This window comes from Saccoglossus kowalevskii, chromosome 18, assembly GCF_978046115.1.
Source record: "Saccoglossus kowalevskii chromosome 18, keSacKowa6.1, whole genome shotgun sequence".
Classification (NCBI taxonomy): domain Eukaryota; kingdom Metazoa; phylum Hemichordata; class Enteropneusta; family Harrimaniidae; genus Saccoglossus; species Saccoglossus kowalevskii.
Genome location: NC_140658.1, coordinates 23,017,260 through 23,041,120, shown reverse-complemented (window position 1 = coordinate 23,041,120; position 23,861 = coordinate 23,017,260). Strand labels below are relative to the sequence as shown.

Genomic DNA, 23,861 nt, shown 5'->3' with positions numbered 1-23,861 from the left:
AGAGAATTTTTAATGTTTGACATACCAGTCAATGTTGCATGTTTATGTGTAATGAGTGTGTAACTCAAACTTATCAAGACAGGCGCATTGATATGACTCAATTTGCAATGCAAGCCGCCTCCTTAGCTCTGTGGTTAAGACAGAAGCCATTACTTCGAATTTCTTAGGGGCAACTCCTACACGGTATCTTCAAGGCTACAAGCCACCTCCGTAGCTCTGTGGTTATAGCGGGGGCCACGAGTTCGACTTTCATAAGGGCAACTCCTGCAGCTAATTTCCCATCTTGGATGAACAAACCAGTCAATGTTGTATGTTTATGGGCGATGAGTGAGTTACTGAAACCAATCAAGACAAGCGAATTTTTTGACTCAACTCAATTTCTCACTTTCATTGAGGCAACTCCAACAGTTAATTGCGGTCTGAAAACGACTGAAACCACTCAATACAAGCATATTAATGTGACTCATTTTAATTTCGTACGAATGTTGAAGAGTCCAACTAGCCTCCTTAGCTCAGTGGTTAGAGCACTGGTCTTGTAAACCAGGGGTCATGAGTTCGAATCTCATAGGGGGCTTCCACTAGAGAGAATTTTTAATGTTTGACATACCAGTCAATGTTGCATGTTTATCAAGACAGGCGCATTGATATGACTTAATTTGCAAAGCAAGCCGCCTCCTTAGCTATGTGGTTCAGACAGAAGCCATTACTTCGAATTTCTTAGGGGCAACTCCAACACGGTATCTTCAAGGCTACAAGCCGCCTCCGTAGCTCTGTGGTTATAGCTGGGGCCATGAGTTCGAATTTCATAAGGGCAACTCCTACAGCTAATTTCCCATCTTGGATGAACAAACCAGTCAATGTTATATGTTTATGGGCGATGAGTGAGTTACTGAAACCAATCAAGACAAGCGATTTTTTTGACTCAACTCAATTTCGCACTTTCATTGAGGCAACTCCTACAGTTAATTGCGGTCTGAAAACCACTGAAACTACTCAATACAAGCATATTAATGTGACCCATTTTAATTTCGTACGAATGGTGAAGAGTTCAACTAGCCTCCTTAGCTCAGTGGTTAGAGCACTGGTCTTGTAAACCAGGGGTCATGAGTTCGAATCTCATAGCGGGCTACCACTAGAGAGAATTTTTAATGTTTGACATACCAGTCAATGTTGCATGTTTATGTGTAATGAGTGTGTAACTCAAACTTATCAAGACAGGCGCATTGATATGAGTCAATTTGCAATGCAAGCCGCCTCCTTAGCTCTGTGGTTAAAACAGAAGCCATTACTTCGAAATTCTTAGGGGCAACTCCTGCACGGTATCTTCATGGCTGCAAGCCGCCTCCTTAGCTCCGTGGTTATAGCGGGGCCATGAGTTCGAATTTCATAAGGGCAACTCCTACAGCTAATTTTCCATCTTGGATGAACAAACCAGTCAACGTTGTATGTTTATGGGCGATGAGTGAGTTACTGAAACCAATCAAGACAAGCGAATTTTTTGACTCAACTCAATTTCTCACTTTCATTGAGGCAACTCCTACAGTTAATTGCGGTCTGAAAACCACTGAAACTACTCAATACAAGCATATTAATGTGACCCATTTTAATTTCGTACGAATGTTGAAGAGTTCAACTAGCCTCCTTAGCTCAGTGGTTAGAGCACTGGTCTTGTAAACCAGGGGTCATGAGTTCGAATCTCATAGCGGGCTTCCACTAGAGAGAATTTTTAATGTTTGACATACCAGTCAATGTTGCATGTTTATGTGTAATGAGTGTGTAACTCAAACTTATCAAGACAGGCGCATTGATATGACTCAATTTGCAATGCAAGCCGCCTCCTTAGCTCTGTGGTTAAGACAGAAGCCATTACTTCGAATTTCTTAGGGGCAACTCCAACACGGTATCTTCAAGGCTACAAGCCGCCTCCGTAGCTCTGTGGTTATAGCGGGGGCCATGAGTTCGAATTTCATAAGGGCAACTCCTACAGCTAATTTCCCATCTTGGATGAACAAACCAGTCAATGTTGTATGTTTATGGGCGATGAGTGAGTTACTGAAATCAATCAAGACAAACGAATTTTTTGACTCAACTCAATTGCTCACTTTCATTGAGGCAACTCCTACAGTTAATTGCGGTCTGAAAACCACTGAAACCACTCAATACAAGCATATTAATGTGACTCATTTTAATTTCGTACGAATGTTGAAGAGTGCAACTAGCCTCCTTTGCTCAGTGGTTGTAGCACTGGTCTTGTACACCAGGGGTCATGAGTTCGAATCTCATATTGGGCTTCCACTAGAGAGAATTTTTAATGTTTGACATACCAGTCAATGTTGCATGTTTATGTGTAATGAGTGTGTAACTCAAACTTATCAAGACAGGCGCATTGATATGACTCAATTTGCAATGCAAGCCGCCTCCTTAGCTCTGTGGTTAAGACAGAAGCCATTACTTCGAATTTCTTAGGGGCAACTCCTACACGGTATCTTCAAGGCTACAAGCCACCTCCGTAGCTCTGTGGTTATAGCGGGGGCCATGAGTTCGACTTTCATAAGGGCAACTCCTGCAGCTAATTTCCCATCTTGGATGAACAAACCAGTCAATGTTGTATGTTTATGGGCGATGAGTGAGTTACTGAAACCAATCAAGACAAGCGAATTTTTTGACTCAACTCAATTTCTCACTTTCATTGAGGCAACTCCAACAGTTAATTGCGGTCTGAAAACCACTGAAACCACTCAATACAAGCATATTAATGTGACTCATTTTAATTTCGTACGAATGTTGAAGAGTCCAACTAGCCTCCTTAGCTCAGTGGTTAGAGCACTGGTCTTGTAAACCAGGGGTCATGATTTCGAATCTCATAGGGGGCTTCCACTAGAGAGAATTTTTAATGTTTGACATACCAGTCAATGTTGCATGTTTATCAAGACAGGCGCATTGATATGACTTAATTTGCAAAGCAAGCCGCCTCCTTAGCTCTGTGGTTCAGACAGAAGCCATTACTTCGAATTTCTTAGGGGCAACTCCAACACGGTATCTTCAAGGCTACAAGCCGCCTCCGTAGCTCTGTGGTTATAGCTGGGGCCATGAGTTCGAATTTCATAAGGGCAACTCCTACAGCTAATTTCCCATCTTGGATGAACGAACCAGTCAATGTTATATGTTTATGGGCGATGAGTGAGTTACTGAAACCAATCAAGACAAGCGAATTTTTTGACTCAACTCAATTTCGCACTTTCATTGAGGCAACTCCTACAGTTAATTGCGGTCTGAAAACCACTGAAACTACTCAATACAAGCATATTAATGTGACCCATTTTAATTTCGTACGAATGTTGAAGAGTTCAACTAGCCTCCTTAGCTCAGTGGTTAGAGCACTGGTCTTGTAAACCAGGGGTCATGAGTTCGAATCTCATATTGGGCTTCCACTAGAGAGAATTTTTAATGTTTGACATACCAGTCAATGTTGCATGTTTATGTGTAATGAGTGTGTAACTCAAACTTATCAAGACAGGCGCATTGATATGAGTCAATTTGCAATGCAAGCCGCCTCCTTAGCTCTGTGGTTAAAACAGAAGCCATTACTTTGAAATTCTTAGGGGCAACTCCTGCACGGTATCTTCATGGCTGCAAGCCGCCTCCTTAGCTCCGTGGTTATAGCGGGGTCATGAGTTCGAATTTCATAAGGGCAACTCCTACAGCTAATTTTCCATCTTGGATGAACAAACCAGTCAACGTTGTATGTTTATGGGCGATGAGTGAGTTACTGAAACCAATCAAGACAAGCGAATTTTTTGACTCAACTCAATTTCTCACTTTCATTGAGGCAAATCCTTCAGTTAATTGCGGTCTGAAAACCACTGAAAACACTCAATACAAGCATATTAATGTGACTCATTTTAATTTCGTACGAATGTTGAAGAGTTCAACTAGCCTCCTAAGCTCAGTGGTTAGAGCACTGGTCTTGTAAACCAGGGGTCTTGAGTTCGAATCTCAAAGGGGTTTGCCACTAGAGAGAATTTTTAATGTTTGACATACCAGTCAATGTTGCATGTTTATGTGTAATGAGTGTGTAAGTCAAACTTATCCAGACAGGCGCATTCATATGAGTGAATTTGCAATGCAAGCCGCCTCCTTAGCTCTGTGGTTAAGACATAAGCCATTACTTCGAATTTCTTAGGGGCAACTCCTGTACGGTATCTTCAAGGCTACAAACTGCCTCCTTAGCTCCGTGGTTATAGCGGGGGCCATGAGTTCGAATTTCATAAGGGCAACTCCTACAGCTAATTTCCCATCTTGGATGAACAAACCAGTCAATGTTGTATATTTATGGGCGATGAGTGAGTTACTGAAACCAATCAAGACAAGCGAATTTTTTGACTCAACTCAATTTCTCACTTTCATTAAGGCAACTCCAACAGTTAATTGCGGTCTGAAAACCACTGAAACCACTCAATACAAGCATATTAATGTGACTCATTTTAATTTCGTACGACTGTTGAAGAGTCCAACTAGCCTCCTTAGCTCAGTGGTTAGAGCACTGGTCTTGTAAACCAGGGTTCATGAGTTTGAATCTCGTAGGGGGCTTCCACTAGAGAGAATTTTTAATGTTTGACATACCAGTCAATGTTGCATGTTTATGTGCAATGAGTGTGTAACTCAAACTTATCAAGACAGGCGCATTGATATGACTCAATTTGCAATGCAAGCCGTCTCCTTAGCTCTGTGGTTAAGACAGAAGCCATTACTTCGAATTTCTTAGGGGCAACTCCTACACGGTATCTTCAAGGCTACAAGCCGCCTCCGTAGCTCTGTGGTTATAGCGGGGACCATGAGTTCGAATTTCATAAGGGCAACTCCTACAGCTAATTTCCCATCTTGGATGAACAAACCAGTCAATGTTGTATGTTTATGGGCGATGAGTGAGTTACTGAAACCAATCAAGACAAGCGAATTTTTTGACTCAACTCAATTTCTCACGTTCATTGAGGCAACTCCTACAGTTAATTGCGGTCTGAAAACCACTGAAACCACTGAATACAAGCATATTAATGTGACTCATTTTAATTTCGTACGAATGTTGAAGAGGCCAACTAGCCTCCTTAGCTCAGTGGTTAGAGCACCGGTCTTGTAAACCAGGGGTCATGAGTTCGAATCTCATAGGGGGCTTCCACTAGAGAGAATTTTTAATGTTTGACATACCAGTCAATGTTGCATGTTTATGTGTAATGAGTGTGTAACTCAAACTTATCAAGACAGGCGCATTGATATGAGTCAATTTGCAATGCAAGCCGCCTCTTTAGCTCTGTGGTTCAGACAGAAGCCATTACTTCGAATTTCTTAGGGGCAACTCCTACACGGTATCTTCAAGGCTACAAGCCGCCTCCTTAGCTCCGTGGTTATAGCGGGGCCATGAGTTCGAATTTCATAAGGGAAACTCCTACAGCTAATTTTCCATCTTGGATGAACAAACCAGTCAATGTTGTATGTTTATGGGCGATGAGTGAGTTACTGAAACCAATCAAGACAAGCGAATTTTTTGACTCAACTCAATTTCTCACTTTCATTGAGGCAACTCCTACAGTTAATTGCGGTCTGAAAACCACTGAAACCACTCAATACAAGCATATTAATGTGACTCATTTTAATTTCGTACGAATGTTGAAGAGTCCAACTAGCCTCCTTAGCTCAGTGGTTAGAGCACTGGTCTTGTAAACCAGGGGTCGTGAGTTCGAATCTCATAGGGGGCTTCCGCTAGAAAGAATTTTTAATGTTTGACATACCAGTCAATGTTGCATGTTTATGTGTAATGAGTGTGTAACTCAAACTTATCAAGACAGGCGCATTGATATGACTCAATTTGCAATGCAAGCCGCCTCCTTAGCTCTGTGGTTAAGACAGAAGCCATTACTTCGAATTTCTTAGGGGCAACTCCTACACGGTATCTTCAAGGCTACAAGCCGCCTCCGTAGCTCTGTGGTTATAGCGGGGGCCATGAGTTCGAATTTCATAAGGGCAACTCCTACAGCTAATTTCCCATCTTGGATGAACAAACCAGTCAATGTTGTATGTTTATGGGCGATGAGTGAGTTACTGAAACCAATCAAGACAAGCGAATTTTTTGACTCAACTAAATTTCTCACGTTCATTGAGGCAACTCCTACAGTTAATTGCGGTCTGAAAACCACTGAAACCACTGAATACAAGCATATTAATGTGACTCATTTTAATTTCGTACGAATGTTGAAGAGGCCAACTAGCCTCCTTAGCTCAGTGGTTAGAGCACTGGTCTTGTAAACCAGGGGTCATGAGTTCGAATCTCATAGGGGGCTTTCACTAGAGAGAATTTTTAATGTTTGACATACCAGTCAATGTTGCATGTTTATGTGTAATGAGTGTGTAACTCAAACTTATCAAGACAGGCGCATTGATATGAGTCAATTTGCAATGCAAGCCGCCTCCTTAGCTCTGTGGTTCAGACAGAAGCCATTACTTCGAATTTCTTAAGGGCAACTCCTACACGGTATCTTCAAGGCTACAAGCCGCCTCCTTAGCTCCGTGGTTATAGCGGGGCCATGAGTTCGAATTTCATAAGGGAAACTCCTACAGCTAATTTTCCATCTTGGATGAACAAACCAGTCAATGTTGTATGTTTATGGGCGATGAGTGAGTTACTGAAACCAATCAAGACAAGCGAATTTTTTGACTCAACTCAATTTCTCACTTTCATTGAGGCAACTCCTACAGTTAATTGCGGTCTGAAAACCACTGAAACCACTCAATACAAGCATATTAATGTGACTCATTTTAATTTCGTACGAATGTTGAAGAGTCCAACTAGCCTCCTTAGCTCAGTGGTTAGAGCACTGGTCTTGTAAACCAGGGGTCGTGAGTTCGAATCTCATAGGGGGCTTCGCTAGAAAGAATTTTTAATGTTTGACATACCAGTCAATGTTGCATGTTTATGTGTAATGAGTGTGTAACTCAAACTTATCAAGACAGGCGCATTGATATGACTCAATTTGCAATGCAAGCCGCCTCCTTAGCTCTGTGGTTAAGACAGAAGCCATTACTTCGAATTTCTTAGGGGCAACTCCTACACGGTATCTTCAAGGCTACAAGCCGCCTCCGTAGCTCTGTGGTTATAGCGGGGGCCATGAGTTCGAATTTCATAAGGGCAACTCCTACAGCTAATTTCCCATCTTGGATGAACAAACCAGTCAATGTTGTATGTTTATGGGCGATGAGTGAGTTACTGAAACCAATCAAGACAAGCGAATTTTTTGACTCAACTCAATTTCTCACTTTCATTGAGGCAACTCCTTCCGGTAATTGCGGTCTGAAAACCACTGAAACCACTGAATACAAGCATATTAATGTGACTCATTTTAATTTCGTACGAATGTTGAAGAGTCCAACTAGCCTCCTTAGCTCAGTGGTTAGAGCACTGGTCTTGTAAACGAGGGGTCATGAGTTCGAATCTCATAGGGGGCTTCCACTAGAGAGAATTTTTAATGTTTGACATACCAGTCAATGTTGCATGTTTATGTTTAATGAGTGTGTAACTCAAACTTATCAAGACAGGCGCATTGATATGAGTCAATTTGCAATGCAAGCCGCCTCCTTAGCTTTGTGGTTAAGACAGAATCCATTACTTCGAATTTCTTAGGGGCAACTCCTACACGGTATCTTCAAGGCTACAAGCCGCCTCCTTAGCTCCGTGGTTATAGCGGGGCCATGAGTTCGTATTTCATAAGGGCAACTCCTACAGCTAATTTTCCATCTTGGATGAACAAACCAGTCAATGTTGTATGTTTATGGGCGATGGGTGAGTTACTGAAACCAATCAAGACAAGCGAATTTTTTGACTCAACTCAATTTCTCACTTTCATTGAGGCAACTCCAACAGTTAATTGCGGTCTGAAAACCACTGAAACCACTCAATACAAGCATATTAATGTGACTCATTTTAATTTCGTACGACTGTTGAAGAGTCCAACTAGCCTCCTTAGCTCAGTGGTTAGAGCACTGGTCTTGTAAACCAGGGTTCATGAGTTTGAATCTGATAGGGGGCTTCCACTAGAGAGAATTTTTAATGTTTGACATACCAGTCAATGTTGCATGTTTATGTGTAATGAGTGTGTAATTCAAACTTATCAAGACAGGCGCATTAATATGACTCAATTTGCAATGCAAGCCGCCTCCTTAGCTCTGTGGTTAAGACAGAAGCCATTACTTCGAATTTCTTAGGGGCAACTCCTACACGGTATCTTCAAGGCTACAAGCCGCCTCCTTAGCTCCGTGGTTATAGCGGGGCCATGAGTTCGAATTTCATAAGGGCAACTCCTACAGCTAATTTTCCATCTTGGATGAACAAACCAGTCAATGTTGTATGTTTATGGGCGATGAGTGAGTTACTGAAACCAATCAAGACAAGCGAATTTTTTGACTCAACTCAATTTCTCACTTTCATTGAGGCAACTCCTACAGTTAATTGCGGTCTGAAAACCACTGAAACCACTCAATACAAGCATATTAATGTGACTCATTTTAATTTCGTACGACTGTTGAAGAGTCCAACTAGCCTCCTTAGCTCAGTGGTTAGAGCACTGGTCTTGTAAACCAGGGGTCATGAGTTCGAATCTCATAGGGGGCTTCCACTAGAGAGAATTTTTAATGTTTGACATACCAGTCAATGTTGCATGTTTGTGTGTAACTCAAACTTATCAAGACAGGCGCATTGATATGACTCAATTTGCAATGCAAGCCGCCTCCTTAGCTCTGTGGTTAAGACAGAAGCCATTACTTCGAATTTCTTAGGGGCAACTCCTACACGGTATCTTCAAGGCTACAAGCCGCCTCCGTAGCTCTGTGGTTATAGCGGGGGCCATGAGTTCGAATTTCATAAGGGCAACTCCTACAGCTAATTTCCCATCTTGGATGAACAAACCAGTCAATGTTGTATGTTTATGGGCGATGAGTGAGTTACTGAAACCAATCAAGACAAGCGAATTTTTTGACTCAACTCAATTTCTCACGTTCATTGAGGCAACTCCTACAGTTAATTGCGGTCTGAAAACCACTGAAACCACTGAATACAAGCATATTAATGTGACTCATTTTAATTTCGTACGAATGTTGAAGAGGCCAACTAGCCTCCTTAGCTCAGTGGTTAGAGCACTGGTCTTGTAAACCAGGGGTCATGAGTTCGAATCTCATAGGGGGCTTCCACTAGAGAGAATTTTTAATGTTTGACATACCAGTCAATGTTGCATGTTTATGTGTAATGAGTGTGTAACTCAAACTTATCAAGACAGGCGCATTGATATGAGTCAATTTGCAATGCAAGCCGCCTCCTTAGCTCTGTGGTTCAGACAGAAGCCATTACTTCGAATTTCTTAGGGGCAACTCCTACACGGTATCTTCAAGGCTACAAGCCGCCTCCTTAGCTCCGTGGTTATAGCGGGGCCATGAGTTCGAATTTCATAAGGGAAACTCCTACAGCTAATTTTCCATCTTGGATGAACAAACCAGTCAATGTTGTATGTTTATGGGCGATGAGTGAGTTACTGAAACCAATCAAGACAAGCGAATTTTTTGACTCAACTCAATTTCTCACTTTCATTGAGGCAACTCCTACAGTTAATTGCGGTCTGAAAACCACTGAAACCACTCAATACAAGCATATTAATGTGACTCATTTTAATTTCGTACGAATGTTGAAGAGTCCAACTAGCCTCCTTAGCTCAGTGGTTAGAGCACTGGTCTTGTAAACCAGGGGTCATGAGTTCGAATCTCATAGGGGGCTTCCGCGAGAAAGAATTTTTAATGTTTGACATACCAGTCAATGTTGCATGTTTATGTGTAATGAGTGTGTAACTCAAACTTATCAAGACAGGCGCATTGATATGACTCAATTTGCAATGCAAGCCGCCTCCTTAGCTCTGTGGTTAAGACAGAAGCCATTACTTCGAATTTCTTAGGGGCAACTCCTACACGGTATCTTCAAGGCTACAAGCCGCCTCCGTAGCTCTGTGGTTATAGCGGGGGCCATGAGTTCGAATTTCATAAGGGCAACTCCTACAGCTAATTTCCCATCTTGGATGAACAAACCAGTCAATGTTGTATGTTTATGGGCGATGAGTGAGTTACTGAAACCAATCAAGACAAGCGAATTTTTTGACTCAACTCAATTTCTCACTTTCATTGAGGCAACTCCTACAGTTAATTGCGGCCTGAAAACCACTGAAACCACTGAATACAAGCATATTAATGTGACTCATTTTAATTTCGTACGAATGTTGAAGAGTCCAACTAGCCTCCTTAGCTCAGTGGTTAGAGCACTGGTCTTGTAAACCAGGGGTCATGAGTTCGAATCTCATAGGGGGCTTCCACTAGAGAGAATTTTTAATGTTTGACATACCAGTCAATGTTGCATGTTTATGTGTAACTCAAACTTATCAAGACAGGCGCATTGATATGAGTCAATTTGCAAAGCAAGCCGCCTCCTTAGCTTTGTGGTTAAGACAGAATCCATTACTTCGAATTTCTTAGGGGCAACTCCTACACGGTATCTTCAAGGCTACAAGCCGCTTCCTTAGCTCCGTGGTTATAGCGGGGCCATGAGTTCGAATTTCACAAGGGCAACTCCTACAGCTAATTTCCCATCTTGGATGAACAAACCAGTCAATGTTGTATGTTTATGGGCGATGAGTGAGTTACTGAAACCAATCAAGACAAGCGAATTTTTTGACTCAACTCAATTTCTCACTTTCATTGAGGCAACTCCTACAGTTAATTGCGGTCTGAAAACCACTGAAACCACTCAATACAAGCATATTAATGTGACTCATTTTAATTTCGTACGACTGTTGAAGAATCCAACTAGCCTCCTTAGCTCAGTGGTTAGAGCACTGGTCTTGTAAACCAGGGGTCATGAGTTCGAATCTCATAGGGGGCTTCCACTAGAGAGAATTTTTAATGTTTGACATACCAGTCAATGTTGCATGTTTGTGTGTAACTCAAACTTATCAAGACAGGCGCATTGATATGACTCAATTTGCAATGCAAGCCGCCTCCTTAGCTCTGTGGTTAAGACAGAAGCCATTACTTCGAATTTCTTAGGGGCAACTCCTACACGGTATCTTCAAGGCTACAAGCCGCCTCCGTAGCTCTGTGGTTATAGCGGGGGCCATGAGTTCGAATTTCATAAGGGCAACTCCTACAGCTAATTTCCCATCTTGGATGAACAAACCAGTCAATGTTGTATGTTTATGGGCGATGAGTGAGTTACTGAAACCAATCAAGACAAGCGAATTTTTTGACTCAACTCAATTTCTCACGTTCATTGAGGCAACTCCTACAGTTAATTGCGGTCTGAAAACCACTGAAACCACTGAATACAAGCATATTAATGTGACTCATTTTAATTTCGTACGAATGTTGAAGAGGCCAACTAGCCTCCTTAGCTCAGTGGTTAGAGCACTGGTCTTGTAAACCAGGGGTCATGAGTTCGAATCTCATAGGGGGCTTCCACTAGAGAGAATTTTTAATGTTTGACATACCAGTCAATGTTGCATGTTTATGTGTAATGAGTGTGTAACTCAAACTTATCAAGACAGGCGCATTGATATGAGTCAATTTGCAATGCAAGCCGCCTCCTTAGCTCTGTGGTTCAGACAGAAGCCATTACTTCGAATTTCTTAGGGGCAACTCCTACACGGTATCTTCAAGGCTACAAGCCGCCTCCTTAGCTCCGTGGTTATAGCGGGGCCATGAGTTCGAATTTCATAAGGGAAACTCCTACAGCTAATTTTCCATCTTGGATGAACAAACCAGTCAATGTTGTATGTTTATGGGCGATGAGTGAGTTACTGAAACCAATCAAGACAAGCGAATTTTTTGACTCAACTCAATTTCTCACTTTCATTGAGGCAACTCCTACAGTTAATTGCGGTCTGAAAACCACTGAAACCACTCAATACAAGCATATTAATGTGACTCATTTTAATTTCGTACGAATGTTGAAGAGTCCAACTAGCCTCCTTAGCTCAGTGGTTAGAGCACTGGTCTTGTAAACCAGGGGTCATGAGTTCGAATCTCATAGGGGGCTTCCGCGAGAAAGAATTTTTAATGTTTGACATACCAGTCAATGTTGCATGTTTATGTGTAATGAGTGTGTAACTCAAACTTATCAAGACAGGCGCATTGATATGACTCAATTTGCAATGCAAGCCGCCTCCTTAGCTCTGTGGTTAAGACAGAAGCCATTACTTCGAATTTCTTAGGGGCAACTCCTACACGGTATCTTCAAGGCTACAAGCCGCCTCCGTAGCTCTGTGGTTATAGCGGGGGCCATGAGTTCGAATTTCATAAGGGCAACTCCTACAGCTAATTTCCCATCTTGGATGAACAAACCAGTCAATGTTGTATGTTTATGGGCGATGAGTGAGTTACTGAAACCAATCAAGACAAGCGAATTTTTTGACTCAACTCAATTTCTCACGTTCATTGAGGCAACTCCTACAGTTAATTGCGGTCTGAAAACCACTGAAACCACTGAATACAAGCATATTAATGTGACTCATTTTAATTTCGTACGAATGTTGAAGAGGCCAACTAGCCTCCTTAGCTCAGTGGTTAGAGCACTGGTCTTGTAAACCAGGGGTCATGAGTTCGAATCTCATAGGGGGCTTCCACTAGAGAGAATTTTTAATGTTTGACATACCAGTCAATGTTGCATGTTTATGTGTAATGAGTGTGTAACTCAAACTTATCAAGACAGGCGCATTGATATGAGTCAATTTGCAATGCAAGCCGCCTCCTTAGCTCTGTGGTTCAGACAGAAGCCATTACTTCGAATTTCTTAGGGGCAACTCCTACACGGTATCTTCAAGGCTACAAGCCGCCTCCTTAGCTCCGTGGTTATAGCGGGGCCATGAGTTCGAATTTCATAAGGGAAACTCCTACAGCTAATTTTCCATCTTGGATGAACAAACCAGTCAATGTTGTATGTTTATGGGCGATGAGTGAGTTACTGAAACCAATCAAGACAAGCGAATTTTTTGACTCAACTCAATTTCTCACTTTCATTGAGGCAACTCCTACAGTTAATTGCGGTCTGAAAACCACTGAAACCACTCAATACAAGCATATTAATGTGACTCATTTTAATTTCGTACGAATGTTGAAGAGTCCAACTAGCCTCCTTAGCTCAGTGGTTAGAGCACTGGTCTTGTAAACCAGGGGTCATGAGTTCGAATCTCATAGGGGGCTTCCGCGAGAAAGAATTTTTAATGTTTGACATACCAGTCAATGTTGCATGTTTATGTGTAATGAGTGTGTAACTCAAACTTATCAAGACAGGCGCATTGATATGACTCAATTTGCAATGCAAGCCGCCTCCTTAGCTCTGTGGTTAAGACAGAAGCCATTACTTCGAATTTCTTAGGGGCAACTCCTACACGGTATCTTCAAGGCTACAAGCCGCCTCCGTAGCTCTGTGGTTATAGCGGGGGCCATGAGTTCGAATTTCATAAGGGCAACTCCTACAGCTAATTTCCCATCTTGGATGAACAAACCAGTCAATGTTGTATGTTTATGGGCGATGAGTGAGTTACTGAAACCAATCAAGACAAGCGAATTTTTTGACTCAACTCAATTTCTCACTATCATTGAGGCAACTCCTACAGTTAATTGCGGCCTGAAAACCACTGAAACCACTGAATACAAGCATATTAATGTGACTCATTTTAATTTCGTACGAATGTTGAAGAGTCCAACTAGCCTCCTTAGCTCAGTGGTTAGAGCACTGGTCTTGTAAACCAGGGGTCATGAGTTCGAATCTCATAGGGGGCTTCCACTAGAGAGAATTTTTAATGTTTGACATACCAGTCAATGTTGCATGTTTATGTGTAACTCAAACTTATCAAGACAGGCGCATTGATATGAGTCAATTTGCAAAGCAAGCCGCCTCCTTAGCTTTGTGGTTAAGACAGAATCCATTACTTCGAATTTCTTAGGGGCAACTCCTACACGGTATCTTCAAGGCTACAAGCCGCTTCCTTAGCTCCGTGGTTATAGCGGGGCCATGAGTTCGAATTTCACAAGGGCAACTCCTACAGCTAATTTCCCATCTTGGATGAACAAACCAGTCAATGTTGTATGTTTATGGGCGATGAGTGAGTTACTGAAACCAATCAAGACAAGCGAATTTTTTGACTCAACTCAATTTCTCACTTTCATTGAGGCAACTCCTACAGTTAATTGCGGTCTGAAAACCACTGAAACCACTCAATACAAGCATATTAATGTGACTCATTTTAATTTCGTACGACTGTTGAAGAGTCCAACAAGTCTCCTTAGCTCAGTGGTTAGAGCACTGGTCTTGTAAACCAGGGGTCATGAGTTCGAATCTCATAGGGGGCTTCCACTAGAGAGAATTTTTAATGTTTGACATACCAGTCAATGTTGCATGTTTGTGTGTAACTCAAACTTATCAAGACAGGCGCATTGATATGACTCAATTTGCAATGCAAGCCGCCTCCTTAGCTCTGTGGTTAAGACAGAATCCATTACTTCGAATTTCTTAGGGGCAACTCCTACACGGTATCTTCAAGGCTACAAGCCGCTTCCTTAGCTCCGTGGTTATAGCGGGGCCATGAGTTCGAATTTCACAAGGGCAACTCCTACAGCTAATTTCCCATCTTGGATGAACAAACCAGTCAATGTTGTATGTTTATGGGCGATGAGTGAGTTACTGAAACCAATCAAGACAAGCGAATTTTTTGACTCAACTCAATTTCTCACTTTCATTGAGGCAACTCCTACAGTTAATTGCGGTCTGAAAACCACTGAAACCACTCAATACAAGCATATTAATGTGACTCATTTTAATTTCGTACGACTGTTGAAGAGTCCAACTAGTCTCCTTAGCTCAGTGGTTAGAGCACTGGTCTTGTAAACCAGGGGTCATGAGTTCGAATCTCATAGGGGGCTTCCACTAGAGAGAATTTTTAATGTTTGACATACCAGTCAATGTTGCATGTTTGTGTGTAACTCAAACTTATCAAGACAGGCGCATTGATATGACTCAATTTGCAATGCAAGCCGCCTCCTTAGCTCTGTGGTTAAGACAGAAGCCATTACTTCGAATTTCTTAGGGGCAACTCCTACACGGTATCTTCAAGGCTACAAGCCGCCTCCGTAGCTCTGTGGTTATAGCGGGGGCCATGAGTTCGAATTTCATAAGGGCAACTCCTACAGCTAATTTCCCATCTTGGATGAACAAACCAGTCAATGTTGTATGTTTATGGGCGATGAGTGAGTTACTGAAACCAATCAAGACAAGCGAATTTTTTGACTCAACTCAATTTCTCACTTTCATTGAGGCAACTCCTACAGTTAATTGCGGCCTGAAAACCACTGAAACCACTGAATACAAGCATATTAATGTGACTCATTTTAATTTCGTACGAATGTTGAAGAGTCCAACTAGCCTCCTTAGCTCAGTGGTTAGAGCACTGGTCTTGTAAACCAGGGGTCATGAGTTCGAATCTCATAGGGGGCTTCCGCGAGAAAGAATTTTTAATGTTTGACATACCAGTCAATGTTGCATGTTTATGTGTAATGAGTGTGTAACTCAAACTTATCAAGACAGGCGCATTGATATGACTCAATTTGCAATGCAAGCCGCCTCCTTAGCTCTGTGGTTAAGACAGAAGCCATTACTTCGAATTTCTTAGGGGCAACTCCTACACGGTATCTTCAAGGCTACAAGCCGCCTCCGTAGCTCTGTGGTTATAGCGGGGGCCATGAGTTCGAATTTCATAAGGGCAACTCCTACAGCTAATTTCCCATCTTGGATGAACAAACCAGTCAATGTTGTATGTTTATGGGCGATGAGTGAGTTACTGAAACCAATCAAGACAAGCGAATTTTTTGACTCAACTCAATTTCTCACTTTCATTGAGGCAACTCCTACAGTTAATTGCGGCCTGAAAACCACTGAAACCACTGAATACAAGCATATTAATGTGACTCATTTTAATTTCGTACGAATGTTGAAGAGTCCAACTAGCCTCCTTAGCTCAGTGGTTAGAGCACTGGTCTTGTAAACCAGGGGTCATGAGTTCGAATCTCATAGGGGGCTTCCACTAGAGAGAATTTTTAATGTTTGACATACCAGTCAATGTTGCATGTTTATGTGTAACTCAAACTTATCAAGACAGGCGCATTGATATGAGTCAATTTGCAAAGCAAGCCGCCACCTTAGCTTTGTGGTTAAGACAGAATCCATTACTTCGAATTTCTTAGGGGCAACTCCTACACGGTATCTTCAAGGCTACAAGCCGCTTCCTTAGCTCCGTGGTTATAGCGGGGCCATGAGTTCGAATTTCACAAGGGCAACTCCTACAGCTAATTTCCCATCTTGGATGAACAAACCAGTCAATGTTGTATGTTTATGGGCGATGAGTGAGTTACTGAAACCAATCAAGACAAGCGAATTTTTTGACTCAACTCAATTTCTCACTTTCATTGAGGCAACTCCTACAGTTAATTGCGGTCTGAAAACCACTGAAACCACTCAATACAAGCATATTAATGTGACTCATTTTAATTTCGTACGACTGTTGAAGAGTCCAACAAGTCTCCTTAGCTCAGTGGTTAGAGCACTGGTCTTGTAAACCAGGGGTCATGAGTTCGAATCTCATAGGGGGCTTCCACTAGAGAGAATTTTTAATGTTTGACATACCAGTCAATGTTGCATGTTTGTGTGTAACTCAAACTTATCAAGACAGGCGCATTGATATGACTCAATTTGCAATGCAAGCCGCCTCCTTAGCTCTGTGGTTAAGACAGAATCCATTACTTCGAATTTCTTAGGGGCAACTCCTACACGGTATCTTCAAGGCTACAAGCCGCTTCCTTAGCTCCGTGGTTATAGCGGGGCCATGAGTTCGAATTTCACAAGGGCAACTCCTACAGCTAATTTCCCATCTTGGATGAACAAACCAGTCAATGTTGTATGTTTATGGGCGATGAGTGAGTTACTGAAACCAATCAAGACAAGCGAATTTTTTGACTCAACTCAATTTCTCACTTTCATTGAGGCAACTCCTACAGTTAATTGCGGTCTGAAAACCACTGAAACCACTCAATACAAGCATATTAATGTGACTCATTTTAATTTCGTACGACTGTTGAAGAGTCCAACTAGTCTCCTTAGCTCAGTGGTTAGAGCACTGGTCTTGTAAACCAGGGGTCATGAGTTCGAATCTCATAGGGGGCTTCCTCTAGAGAGAATTTTTAATGTTTGACATACCAGTCAATGTTGCATGTTTGTGTGTAACTCAAACTTATCAAGACAGGCGCATTGATATGACTCAATTTGCAATGCAAGCCGCCTCCTTAGCTCTGTGGTTAAGACAGAAGCCATTACTTCGAATTTCTTAGGGGCAACTCCTACACGGTATCTTCAAGGCTACAAGCCGCCTCCGTAGCTCTGTGGTTATAGCGGGGGCCATGAGTTCGAATTTCATAAGGGCAACTCCTACAGCTAATTTCCCATCTTGGATGAACAAACCAGTCAATGTTGTATGTTTATGGGCGATGAGTGAGTTACTGAAACCAATCAAGACAAGCGAATTTTTTGACTCAACTCAATTTCTCACGTTCATTGAGGCAACTCCTACAGTTAATTGCGGTCTGAAAACCACTGAAACCACTGAATACAAGCATATTAATGTGACTCATTTTAATTTCGTACGAATGTTGAAGAGGCCAACTAGCCTCCTTAGCTCAGTGGTTAGAGCACTGGTCTTGTAAACCAGGGGTCATGAGTTCGAATCTCATAGGGGGCTTCCACTAGAGAGAATTTTTAATGTTTGACATACCAGTCAATGTTGCATGTTTATGTGTAATGAGTGTGTAACTCAAACTTATCAAGACAGGCGCATTGATATGAGTCAATTTGCAATGCAAGCCGCCTCCTTAGCTCTGTGGTTCAGACAGAAGCCATTACTTCGAATTTCTTAGGGGCAACTCCTACACGGTATCTTCAAGGTTACAAGCCGCCTCCTTAGCTCCGTGGTTATAGCGGGGCCATGAGTTCGAATTTCATAAGGGAAACTCCTACAGCTAATTTTCCATCTTGGATGAACAAACCAGTCAATGTTGTATGTTTATGGGCGATGAGTGAGTTACTGAAACCAATCAAGACAAGCGAATTTTTTGACTCAACTCAATTTCTCACTTTCATTGAGGCAACTCCTACAGTTAATTGCGGTCTGAAAACCACTGAAACCACTCAATACAAGCATATTAATGTGACTCATTTTAATTTCGTACGAATGTTGAAGAGTCCAACTAGCCTCCTTAGCTCAGTGGTTAGAGCACTGGTCTTGTAAACCAGGGGTCATGAGTTCGAATCTCATAGGGGGCTTCCGCGAGAAAGAATTTTTAATGTTTGACATACCAGTCAATGTTGCATGTTTATGTGTAATGAGTGTGTAACTCAAACTTATCAAGACAGGCGCATTGATATGACTCAATTTGCAATGCAAGCCGCCTCCTTAGCTCTGTGGTTAAGACAGAAGCCATTACTTCGAATTTCTTAGGGGCAACTCCTACACGGTATCTTCAAGGCTACAAGCCGCCTCCGTAGCTCTGTGGTTATAGCGGGGGCCATGAGTTCGAATTTCATAAGGGCAACTCCTACAGCTAATTTCCCATCTTGGATGAACAAACCAGTCAATGTTGTATGTTTATGGGCGATGAGTGAGTTACTGAAACCAATCAAGACAAGCGAATTTTTTGACTCAACTCAATTTCTCACTTTCATTGAGGCAACTCCTACAGTTAATTGCGGTCTGAAAACCACTGAAACCACTGAATACAAGCATATTAATGTGACTCATTTTAATTTCGTACGAATGTTGAAGAGTCCAACTAGCCTCCTTAGCTCAGTGGTTAGAGCACTGGTCTTGTAAACCAGGGGTCATGAGTTCGAATCTCATAGGGGGCTTCCACTAGAGAGAATTTTTAATGTTTGACATACCAGTCAATGTTGCATGTTTATGTGTAACTCAAACTTATCAAGACAGGCGCATTGATATGAGTCAATTTGCAAAGCAAGCCGCCTCCTTAGCTTTGTGGTTAAGACAGAATCCATTACTTCGAATTTCTTAGGGGCAACTCCTACACGGTATCTTCAAGGCTACAAGCCGCTTCCTTAGCTCCGTGGTTATAGCGGGGCCATGAGTTCGAATTTCACAAGGGCAACTCTTACAGCTAATTTCCCATCTTGGATGAACAAACCAGTCAATGTTGTATGTTTATGGGCGATGAGTGAGTTACTGAAACCAATCAAGACAAACGAATTTTTTGACTCAACTCAATTTCTCACTTTCATTGAGGCAACTCCTACAGTTAATTGCGGTCTGAAAACCACTGAAACCACTCAATACAAGCATATTAATGTGACTCATTTTAATTTCGTACGACTGTTGAAGAGTCCAACTAGCCTCCTTAGCTCAGTGGTTAGAGCACTGGTCTTGTAAACCAGGGGCCATGAGTTGGAATCTCATATGGGGCTTCCACTAGAGAGAATTTTTAATGTTTGACATACCAGTCAATGTTGCATGTTTATGTGTAATGAGTGTGTAACTCAAACTTATCAAGACAGGCGCATTGATATGAGTCAATTTGCAATGCAAGCCGCCTCCTTAGCTCTGTGGTTCAGACAGAAGCCATTACTTCGAATTTCTTAGGGGCAACTCCTACACGGTATCTTCAAGGCTACAAGCCGCCTCCTTAGCTCCGTGGTTATAGCGGGGCCATGAGTTCGAATTTCATAAGGGCAACTCCTACAGCTAATTTTCCATCTTGGATGAACAAACCAGTCAATGTTGTATGTTTATGGGCGATGAGTGAGTTACTGAAACCAATCAAGACAAGCGAATTTTTTGACTCAACTCAATTTCTCACTTTCATTGAGGCAACTCCTACAGTTAATTGCGGTCTGAAAACCACTGAAACCACTCAATACAAGCATATTAATGTGACTCATTTTAATTTCGTACGACTGTTGAAGAGTCCAACTAGCCTCCTTAGCTCAGTGGTTAGAGCACTGGTCTTGTAAACCAGGGGCCATGAGTTGGAATCTCATATGGGGCTTCCACTAGAGAGAATTTTTAATGTTTGACATACCAGTCAATGTTGCATGTTTATGTGTAATGAGTGTGTAACTCAAACTTATCAAGACAGGCGCATTGATATGAGTCAATTTGCAATGCAAGCCGCCTCCTTAGCTCTGTGGTTCAGACAGAAGCCATTACTTCGAATTTCTTAGGGGCAACTCCTACACGGTATCTTCAAGGCTACAAGCCGCCTCCTTAGCTCCGTGGTTATAGCGGGGCCATGAGTTCGAATTTCATAAGGGCAACTCCTACAGCTAATTTTCCATCTTGGATGAACAAACCAGTCAATGTTGTATGTTTATGGGCGATGAGTGAGTTACTGAAACCAATCAAGACAAGCGAATTTTTTGACTCAACTCAATTTCTCACTTTCATTGAGGCAACTCCTACAGTTAATTGCGGTCTGAAAACCACTGAAACCACTCAATACAAGCATATTAATGTGACTCATTTTAATTTCGTACGAATGTTGGAGAGTCCAACTAGCCTCCTTAGCTCAGTGGTTAGAGCACTGGTCTTGTAAACCAGGGGTCATGAGTTCGAATCTCATAGGGGGCTTCCGCTAGAGAGAATTTTTAATGTTTGACATACCAGTCAATGTTGCATGTTTATGTGTAATGAGTGTGTAACTCAAACTTATCAAGACAGGCGCATTGATATGACTCAATTTGCAATGCAAGCCGCCTCCTTAGCTCTTTGGTTAAGACAGAAGCCACTACTTCGAATTTCTTAGGGGCAACTCCTACACGGTATCTTCAAGGCTACAAGCCGCCTCCTTAGCTCCGTGGTTATAGCGGGGCCATGAGTTCGAATTTCATAAGGGCAACTCCTACAGCTAATTTTCCATCTTGGATGAACAAACCAGTCAATGTTGTATGTTTATGGGCGATGAGTGAGTTACTGAAACCAATCAAGACAAGCGAATTTTTTGACTCAACTCAATTTCTCACTTTCATTGAGGCAACTCCTACAGTTAATTGCGGTCTGAAAACCACTGAAACCACTCAATACAAGCATATTAATGTGACTCATTTTAATTTCGTACGAATGTTGAAGAGTCCAACTAGCCTCCTTAGCTCAGTGGTTAGAGCACTGGTCTTGTGAACCAGGGGTCATGAGTTCGAATCTCATAGGGTGCTTCCACTAGAGAGAATTTTTAATGTTTGACATACCAGTCAATGTTGCATGTTTATGTGTAATGAGTGTGTAACTCAAACTTATCAAGACAGGCGCATTGATATGAGTCAATTTGCAATGCAAGCCGCCTCCTTAGCTCTGTGGTTAAGACAGAAGCCATTACTTCGAATTTCTTAGGGGCAACTCCTACACGGTATCTTCAAGGCTACAAGCCGCCTCCGTAGCTCTGTGGTTATAGCGGGGGCCATGAGTTCGAATTTCATAAGGGCAACTCCTACAGCTAATTTCCCATCTTGGATGAACAAACCAGTCAATGTTGTATGTTTATGGGCGATGAGTGAGTTACTGAAACCAATCAAGACAAGCGAATTTTTTGATTCAACTCAATTTCTCACTTTCATTGAGGCAACTCCTACAGTTAATTGCGGTCTGAAAACCACTGAAACCACTCAATACAAGCATATTAATGTGACTCATTTTAATTTCGTACGAATGTTGAAGAGTCCAACTAGCCTCCTTAGCTCAGCGGTTAGAGCACTGATCTTGTGAACCAGGGGTCATGAGTTCGAATCTCATAGGGTGCTTCCACTAGAGAGAATTTTTAATGTTTGACATACCAGTCAATGTTGCATGTTTATCTGTAATGAGTGTGTAACTCAAACTTATCAAGACAGGCGCATTGATATGACTCAATTTGCAATGCAAGCCGCCTCCTTAGCTCTTTGGTTAAGACAGAAGCCACTACTTCGAATTTCTTAGGTGCAACTCCTACACGGTATCTTCAAGGCTACAAGCTGCCTCCTTAGCTCCGTGGTTATAGCGGGGCCATGAGTTCGAATTTCATAAGGGCAACTCCTACAGCTAATTTTCCATCTTGGATGAACAAACCAGTCAATGTTGTATGTTTATGGGCGATGAGTGAGTTACTGAAACCAATCAAGACAAACGAATTTTTTGACTCAACTCAATTTCTCACTTTCATTGAGGCAACTCCAACAGTTAATTGCGGTCTGAAAACCACTGAAACCACTCAATACAAGCATATTAATATGACTCATTTTAATTTCGTACGAATGTTGAAGAGTGCAACTAGCCTCCTTTGCTCAGTGGTTGGAGCACTGGTCTTGTACACCAGGGGTCATGAGTTCGAATCTCATAGCGGGCTTCCACTAGAGAGAATTTTTAATGTTTGACATACCAGTCAATGTTGCATGTTTATGTGTAATGAGTGTGTAACTCAAACTTATCAAGACAGGCGCATTGATATGACTCAATTTGCAATGCAAGCCGCCTCCTTAGCTCTATGGTTAAGACAGAAGCCATTACTTCGAATTTCTTAGGGGCAACTCCTACACGGTATCTTCAAGGCTACAAGCTGCCTCCTTAGCTCCGTGGTTATAGTGGGGCCATGAGTTCGAATTTCATAAGGGCAACTCCTACAGCTAATTTTCCATCTTGGATGAACAAACCAGTCAATGTTGTATGTTTATGGGCGATGAGTGAGTTACTGAAACCAATCAAGACAAGCGAATTTTTTGACTCAACTCAATTTCTCACTTTCATTGAGGCAACTCCAACAGTTAATTGCGGTCTGAAAACCACTGAAACCACTCAATACAAGCATATTAATGTGACTCATTTTAATTTCGTACGACTGTTGAAGAGTCCAACTAGCCTCCTTAGCTCAGTGGTTGAGCACTGGTCTTGTAAACCAGGGGTCATGAGTTCCAATCTCATATTGGGCTTCCACTAGAGAGAATTTTTAATGTTTGACATACCAGTCAATGTTGCATGTTTATGTGTAATGAGTGTGTAACTCAAACTTATCAAGACAGGCGCATTGATATGACTCAATTTGCAATGCAAGCCGCCTCCTTAGCTCTGTGGTTAAGACAGAAGCCATTACTTCGAATTTCTTAGGGGCAACTCCTACACGGTATCTTCAAGGCTACAAGCCACCTCCGTAGCTCTGTGGTTATAGCGGGGGCCATGAGTTCGAATTTCATAAGGGCAACTCCTGCAGCTAATTTCCCATCTTGGATGAACAAACCAGTCAATGTTGTATGTTTATGGGCGATGAGTGAGTTACTGAAACCAATCAAGACAAGCGAATTTTTTGACTCAACTCAATTTCTCACTTTCATTGAGGCAACTCCAACAGTTAATTGCGGTCTGAAAACCACTGAAACCACTCAATACAAGCATATTAATGTGACTCATTTTAATTTCGTACGAATGTTGAAGAGTCCAACTAGCCTCCTTAGCTCAGTGGTTAGAGCACTGGTCTTGTAAACCAGGGGTCATGAGTTCGAATCTCATAGGGGGCTTCCACTAGAGAGAATTTTTAATGTTTGACATACCAGTCAATGTTGCATGTTTATGTGTAATGAGTGTGTAACTCAAACTTATCAAGACAGGCGCATTGATATGACTCAATTTGCAATGCAAGCCGCCTCCTTAGCTCTTTGGTTAAGACAGAAGCCACTACTTCGAATTTCTTAGGGGCAACTCCTACACGGTATC

General features: G+C 42.0%; 36 non-coding genes across 36 annotated transcripts; all 36 read left to right on the top strand.

The window, feature by feature from the left end:
- The first annotated feature begins 501 nt into the window (after positions 1-501).
- Positions 502-574, top strand: TRNAT-UGU (transfer RNA threonine (anticodon UGU)). The gene has a single exon. It is a non-coding gene; the product is annotated as a tRNA-Thr (tRNA).
- Positions 575-1,055: 481 nt separating this feature from the next.
- TRNAT-UGU (transfer RNA threonine (anticodon UGU)) lies at positions 1,056-1,128 on the top strand. Its single transcript has one exon. It is a non-coding gene; the product is annotated as a tRNA-Thr (tRNA).
- Positions 1,129-1,636: 508 nt separating this feature from the next.
- TRNAT-UGU (transfer RNA threonine (anticodon UGU)) lies at positions 1,637-1,709 on the top strand. Its single transcript has one exon. It is a non-coding gene; the product is annotated as a tRNA-Thr (tRNA).
- A 1,091-nt stretch (positions 1,710-2,800) lies between these two features.
- On the top strand, positions 2,801-2,873 carry TRNAT-UGU (transfer RNA threonine (anticodon UGU)). Its single transcript has one exon. It is a non-coding gene; the product is annotated as a tRNA-Thr (tRNA).
- A 481-nt stretch (positions 2,874-3,354) lies between these two features.
- On the top strand, positions 3,355-3,427 carry TRNAT-UGU (transfer RNA threonine (anticodon UGU)). Its single transcript has one exon. It is a non-coding gene; the product is annotated as a tRNA-Thr (tRNA).
- A 1,090-nt stretch (positions 3,428-4,517) lies between these two features.
- TRNAT-UGU (transfer RNA threonine (anticodon UGU)) lies at positions 4,518-4,590 on the top strand. The gene has a single exon. It is a non-coding gene; the product is annotated as a tRNA-Thr (tRNA).
- A 509-nt stretch (positions 4,591-5,099) lies between these two features.
- On the top strand, positions 5,100-5,172 carry TRNAT-UGU (transfer RNA threonine (anticodon UGU)). Its single transcript has one exon. It is a non-coding gene; the product is annotated as a tRNA-Thr (tRNA).
- Positions 5,173-5,680: 508 nt separating this feature from the next.
- Positions 5,681-5,753, top strand: TRNAT-UGU (transfer RNA threonine (anticodon UGU)). Its single transcript has one exon. It is a non-coding gene; the product is annotated as a tRNA-Thr (tRNA).
- Positions 5,754-6,262: 509 nt separating this feature from the next.
- On the top strand, positions 6,263-6,335 carry TRNAT-UGU (transfer RNA threonine (anticodon UGU)). Its single transcript has one exon. It is a non-coding gene; the product is annotated as a tRNA-Thr (tRNA).
- A 508-nt stretch (positions 6,336-6,843) lies between these two features.
- TRNAT-UGU (transfer RNA threonine (anticodon UGU)) lies at positions 6,844-6,916 on the top strand. Its single transcript has one exon. It is a non-coding gene; the product is annotated as a tRNA-Thr (tRNA).
- A 508-nt stretch (positions 6,917-7,424) lies between these two features.
- On the top strand, positions 7,425-7,497 carry TRNAT-UGU (transfer RNA threonine (anticodon UGU)). Its single transcript has one exon. It is a non-coding gene; the product is annotated as a tRNA-Thr (tRNA).
- A 1,089-nt stretch (positions 7,498-8,586) lies between these two features.
- TRNAT-UGU (transfer RNA threonine (anticodon UGU)) lies at positions 8,587-8,659 on the top strand. Its single transcript has one exon. It is a non-coding gene; the product is annotated as a tRNA-Thr (tRNA).
- Positions 8,660-9,157: 498 nt separating this feature from the next.
- TRNAT-UGU (transfer RNA threonine (anticodon UGU)) lies at positions 9,158-9,230 on the top strand. Its single transcript has one exon. It is a non-coding gene; the product is annotated as a tRNA-Thr (tRNA).
- A 508-nt stretch (positions 9,231-9,738) lies between these two features.
- TRNAT-UGU (transfer RNA threonine (anticodon UGU)) lies at positions 9,739-9,811 on the top strand. The gene has a single exon. It is a non-coding gene; the product is annotated as a tRNA-Thr (tRNA).
- Positions 9,812-10,320: 509 nt separating this feature from the next.
- Positions 10,321-10,393, top strand: TRNAT-UGU (transfer RNA threonine (anticodon UGU)). Its single transcript has one exon. It is a non-coding gene; the product is annotated as a tRNA-Thr (tRNA).
- Positions 10,394-10,890: 497 nt separating this feature from the next.
- TRNAT-UGU (transfer RNA threonine (anticodon UGU)) lies at positions 10,891-10,963 on the top strand. The gene has a single exon. It is a non-coding gene; the product is annotated as a tRNA-Thr (tRNA).
- Positions 10,964-11,461: 498 nt separating this feature from the next.
- Positions 11,462-11,534, top strand: TRNAT-UGU (transfer RNA threonine (anticodon UGU)). The gene has a single exon. It is a non-coding gene; the product is annotated as a tRNA-Thr (tRNA).
- A 508-nt stretch (positions 11,535-12,042) lies between these two features.
- Positions 12,043-12,115, top strand: TRNAT-UGU (transfer RNA threonine (anticodon UGU)). The gene has a single exon. It is a non-coding gene; the product is annotated as a tRNA-Thr (tRNA).
- A 509-nt stretch (positions 12,116-12,624) lies between these two features.
- Positions 12,625-12,697, top strand: TRNAT-UGU (transfer RNA threonine (anticodon UGU)). Its single transcript has one exon. It is a non-coding gene; the product is annotated as a tRNA-Thr (tRNA).
- A 508-nt stretch (positions 12,698-13,205) lies between these two features.
- TRNAT-UGU (transfer RNA threonine (anticodon UGU)) lies at positions 13,206-13,278 on the top strand. Its single transcript has one exon. It is a non-coding gene; the product is annotated as a tRNA-Thr (tRNA).
- Positions 13,279-13,787: 509 nt separating this feature from the next.
- TRNAT-UGU (transfer RNA threonine (anticodon UGU)) lies at positions 13,788-13,860 on the top strand. Its single transcript has one exon. It is a non-coding gene; the product is annotated as a tRNA-Thr (tRNA).
- A 497-nt stretch (positions 13,861-14,357) lies between these two features.
- TRNAT-UGU (transfer RNA threonine (anticodon UGU)) lies at positions 14,358-14,430 on the top strand. The gene has a single exon. It is a non-coding gene; the product is annotated as a tRNA-Thr (tRNA).
- A 497-nt stretch (positions 14,431-14,927) lies between these two features.
- On the top strand, positions 14,928-15,000 carry TRNAT-UGU (transfer RNA threonine (anticodon UGU)). The gene has a single exon. It is a non-coding gene; the product is annotated as a tRNA-Thr (tRNA).
- Positions 15,001-15,498: 498 nt separating this feature from the next.
- TRNAT-UGU (transfer RNA threonine (anticodon UGU)) lies at positions 15,499-15,571 on the top strand. The gene has a single exon. It is a non-coding gene; the product is annotated as a tRNA-Thr (tRNA).
- Positions 15,572-16,080: 509 nt separating this feature from the next.
- TRNAT-UGU (transfer RNA threonine (anticodon UGU)) lies at positions 16,081-16,153 on the top strand. Its single transcript has one exon. It is a non-coding gene; the product is annotated as a tRNA-Thr (tRNA).
- Positions 16,154-16,650: 497 nt separating this feature from the next.
- Positions 16,651-16,723, top strand: TRNAT-UGU (transfer RNA threonine (anticodon UGU)). The gene has a single exon. It is a non-coding gene; the product is annotated as a tRNA-Thr (tRNA).
- Positions 16,724-17,220: 497 nt separating this feature from the next.
- TRNAT-UGU (transfer RNA threonine (anticodon UGU)) lies at positions 17,221-17,293 on the top strand. Its single transcript has one exon. It is a non-coding gene; the product is annotated as a tRNA-Thr (tRNA).
- A 498-nt stretch (positions 17,294-17,791) lies between these two features.
- On the top strand, positions 17,792-17,864 carry TRNAT-UGU (transfer RNA threonine (anticodon UGU)). Its single transcript has one exon. It is a non-coding gene; the product is annotated as a tRNA-Thr (tRNA).
- Positions 17,865-18,372: 508 nt separating this feature from the next.
- On the top strand, positions 18,373-18,445 carry TRNAT-UGU (transfer RNA threonine (anticodon UGU)). The gene has a single exon. It is a non-coding gene; the product is annotated as a tRNA-Thr (tRNA).
- Positions 18,446-18,954: 509 nt separating this feature from the next.
- TRNAT-UGU (transfer RNA threonine (anticodon UGU)) lies at positions 18,955-19,027 on the top strand. Its single transcript has one exon. It is a non-coding gene; the product is annotated as a tRNA-Thr (tRNA).
- Positions 19,028-19,524: 497 nt separating this feature from the next.
- TRNAT-UGU (transfer RNA threonine (anticodon UGU)) lies at positions 19,525-19,597 on the top strand. Its single transcript has one exon. It is a non-coding gene; the product is annotated as a tRNA-Thr (tRNA).
- Positions 19,598-20,105: 508 nt separating this feature from the next.
- Positions 20,106-20,178, top strand: TRNAT-UGU (transfer RNA threonine (anticodon UGU)). Its single transcript has one exon. It is a non-coding gene; the product is annotated as a tRNA-Thr (tRNA).
- Positions 20,179-20,686: 508 nt separating this feature from the next.
- Positions 20,687-20,759, top strand: TRNAT-UGU (transfer RNA threonine (anticodon UGU)). The gene has a single exon. It is a non-coding gene; the product is annotated as a tRNA-Thr (tRNA).
- Positions 20,760-21,267: 508 nt separating this feature from the next.
- On the top strand, positions 21,268-21,340 carry TRNAT-UGU (transfer RNA threonine (anticodon UGU)). Its single transcript has one exon. It is a non-coding gene; the product is annotated as a tRNA-Thr (tRNA).
- A 509-nt stretch (positions 21,341-21,849) lies between these two features.
- TRNAT-UGU (transfer RNA threonine (anticodon UGU)) lies at positions 21,850-21,922 on the top strand. The gene has a single exon. It is a non-coding gene; the product is annotated as a tRNA-Thr (tRNA).
- Positions 21,923-23,592: 1,670 nt separating this feature from the next.
- TRNAT-UGU (transfer RNA threonine (anticodon UGU)) lies at positions 23,593-23,665 on the top strand. The gene has a single exon. It is a non-coding gene; the product is annotated as a tRNA-Thr (tRNA).
- The last annotated feature ends 196 nt before the right edge of the window (positions 23,666-23,861 follow it).